The sequence below is a fragment of the Arachis hypogaea genome, chromosome 19, assembly GCF_003086295.3.
Source record: "Arachis hypogaea cultivar Tifrunner chromosome 19, arahy.Tifrunner.gnm2.J5K5, whole genome shotgun sequence".
In the NCBI taxonomy this organism is placed as follows: domain Eukaryota; kingdom Viridiplantae; phylum Streptophyta; class Magnoliopsida; order Fabales; family Fabaceae; genus Arachis; species Arachis hypogaea.
The window spans coordinates 43,429,658-43,433,237 of NC_092054.1; the positions used below are offsets into that span (position 1 = coordinate 43,429,658).

A 3,580-nucleotide genomic window follows, 5' to 3' on the forward strand; every position below is an offset into this window, starting at 1 on the left:
ATGAATTCCCCATTTCTGATTTCCCCTTTCTCTTTACATTCTGCAACTCAATTCATGCAACACCCCCATTCCCTTTTAATTTCAGCAATTTAGTTTCTGCTCTTTAATTCATTGCAATTTAAGATTCCGCCATTTTAATTTCTTGTCATTTACTTTTCCCGCCAACTTTACATTCTGCAAATTCTCATCTCAATCTTGATTCCGCTCAACTAGAACACACTTCTAATCCGAATTGCTCACTCAACCAATCCTTGTGGGATTCGACCTCACTCTATTGTGAGTTTTTACTTGACGATAACCGGTGCACTTGCCGGAAGGAATTTTGCCGATCGTGCAATTTCCTAAATCGTAGCATAACTAGTTTATGTGCATCAAGTTTATGGCGCCGTTGCCGGGGATTGGTTTTCGATTGACAATTCTCAAATTGGAAGCTAACTAGATTGAGCAATTTTCTCTTGCTTTGTTAATTCTGTTTAAGATACTTGTTGAATTTTAATTTCTGCACTTGGTTACATGCTTTCCTTCTTTATGCCTTTAAATTCATGCAACTAACTCACTGACTCACTAACTGTTTGAATTAATTCCTCAATTGAGCTAACCATACTCTTCCATTAACCAAGAGTATTCCACTTGTTGTGTTTGAGCTGTGTTCTTGTATGACAGGTAGGAGAGGAGAGACATCAACTCCTCCATATACCGAACCAGAGAGGACCCTTCATAGACTTAGAAGGGAAGCAAGAGGGAAGAGAGTAGTGGGAGAAGAGGAATCTGAAGGAGAATCTGAGGACAATTTTGAGGAAGCTTTAGATCTCAACATGGATAGAGAAGCTCACAACCATGAGAGAGCTGATGGAAACGATGCCATCCCTGAGAGGAGGGTTCTTAGTTCATACATAAACCCAACCTCTGGGAATTGTGGTAGTAGCATCCAGAAACCACCCATTCAGGCCAACAATTTTGAGCTCAAGCCACAGCTAATATCACTTGTGGAAAATCATTGTTCCTTTGGAGGAAGTGCTAATGAAGACCCAAACCAACATCTCACAAAATTCCTGAGAATTTGTGACACTGTGAAGTCCAATGGAGTCCAGGAAGATGCCTATAAACTGCTTTTGTTCCCATTTTCACTTAGGGACAAAGCAGCTAAGTGGCTGGAATCATTCCCAAGGGGAAGTCTAACAACATGGGATGAGGTGGAAAGCAAGTTTCTGGCACATTTCTACCCTCCACAAAAGGTCAATAGGCTTCGATCTGAGGTTCAGACTTTTAGACAACAAGATGGTGAAACTCTCTACGAGGCATGGGAGAGATTCAAGGACTTGACAAGGAAATGCCCACCAAACATGTTCCATGATTGGGTGCAACTGCACATCTTCTATGATGGGCTCTCTTATGAATCAAGGAAGGCTGTAGACCATTCATCAGGAGGTTCATTGAACAGGAAAAAGACTGTGGAAGAAGCCATTGAAGTGATCGAGACAGTGGCTGAGAATGAGTACTACTATGCATCAGAAAGGCACAACACTAAGGGAGTCATGGAGCTGAACCATGTTGATACAATTCTAGCCCAAAACAAGGTGTTTGCCAAGCAACTAGCAGAGCTTACCAGGCAAATAGAAACAAAGCAAGTGGCTGCAATATACACACAAGATCAAGAGGAGGTAGGCATTGAAGGAGGTGATTGGGATGAGGTTAACTATGTGGGAAACCAACAAAGGCAATCATATGATCCACATTCCAACACTTACAACCCAGGCTGGAGAAACCACCCAAACTTTGGGTGGGGAAACCAACAAACCCAACCACAAAACCACAAACCTTACAACCACAACCAACAAAACAATTCCACATACCAAAACTCCAACCAAAGATCATACCAAGCCACACAAAGCACCTACTCCCAACCACCATATCATGGCCAAAATAATCAACATACCCAACCTAATCCGAACCAACAATTTCAAGATCAATTAAACCGGATAGAAGGAATGATGGCAACCATGAGTCAAGACATAGTTGAATTGAAGAGCTTCAGGGATGATGTGAGAACTACCTTAAGAAACCATGGTGAAAAACTCAAAAGGATGGAATCTCAAGTAGGAGAGCTATCTCAACAGGCACCCAAATCAACTGCAGTGTTCCCTAGTGACACAGAAAAGAATCCCAAAGGGGAACAAAAGAGAGTAAGATGGGAAGAATGCAAAGCCATCACCATAATGAAGGAAGTCTCAGAAGAAGAAGGAATCAGGCCCTCAGAGCAGGAACCAGAAATCTTGAAGGAAGGTGTGGAAGAAGTTAAGCAAGAAGGTGGAACTGAGCAAGCCAAGGAACTGCAAAAAGGCATGATGGAAATATACCAACCAAAAGCACCATTTCCTGAGAGGTTAGGAGGAGGTGAAAAAAGGAAAACCTACTCAAGGTTTCTAGAGACATTTAACTCTCTTCATGTCAATATTCCCTTTCTTGAGATTCTTTATCAAATGCCCACACACATCAAGTATTTAAAGGAATTGTTAAGCAAAAAAAGAGTTTTGAAGGGAGGACAAACAGTAACAATGAACAAAGAATGCAGTGCTCTCATCAAGAAGGACACACTCTCTAAGAAAACGGACCCAGGAAGTTTTCATATCCCTTGCATCATAGGGGAAACAAAAATTGACAGAGGATTCTGTGATCTAGGAGCTAGCATAAATGTGATGCCTCTAACTCTTATGAAGAGGCTACAACTGAATGAGGTGAGATCCACTGATGTAATCATACAACTGGCTGACAAAACTCAGAAGCAAGCTGAAGGGGTAGTTGAAAATGTGCTGGTGAAAGTGGGGGATTATTATTTCCCCACAGACTTTGTCATTGTGGACATGGAGGAAAGCTACTTACACCCTATCATTCTGGGCAGACCATTTCTAGCCACTACTAGAGCGCTCATAGATGTAGAACAAGGAGAGCTAATTCTGAGAATACATGATGAACAGCTCATTTTCAAAGTCTTCAAACCTGCATCTGAGCCTGAACCAGAACCTGAAAAGCCTAAAGATGATAGTAGCCATCCGTGTTTGGAGGAAAGTAATCCAGCAGCTGAGACTCTAAAACAGTCATTGGAAGGCAAACAAGAGTTGCAAGAGTTAGAGCCACAAGAGTCAGTGGAAACAGATCAGAAGGATCCTCCTGACATAAAGGTCAATGAAGAAATCCTCAAGAGAAAGGGAAGAGTGATAGGGAGATTGCCAAGAGGATGGAGAAACAAGAAAATTCCCACTGAAGGTTTTTCTCCGGGAGATAACGTGATATCAAGTCATTATCTGCCAATCCCACCTGGCCTCAAAACCATTCCTTCCCAGCTCCCTCAAGTGTTCACAATCAGGAAAGTTCTTTCTATGGAACATTTAGAGGTCATGAATGAATCAAGTGGGGACGTTTTCATAGTGAAAGGAGATGACGTCAAGCACTACAATCCACCCTAACAAGGGACAACCGTCAAGCTAGTGACGTTAAAGAAGCGCTTCATGGGAGGCAACCCATGTTTTTAGTATCCTTAATCCTTAGTGCTTTGCTTTACATCTAATAAAGCATGGTTTCT

At 41.9% G+C, this 3,580-nt stretch overlaps 1 non-coding gene across 1 annotated transcript; it reads right to left on the reverse strand.

Moving 5' to 3' along the window:
* Positions 1–1,241: 1,241 nt before the first annotated feature.
* On the reverse strand, positions 1,242–1,345 carry LOC112781834 (small nucleolar RNA R71). Its single transcript, XR_003192586.1, has one exon. It is a non-coding gene; the product is annotated as a small nucleolar RNA R71 (small nucleolar RNA).
* Positions 1,346–3,580: the final 2,235 nt, after the last annotated feature.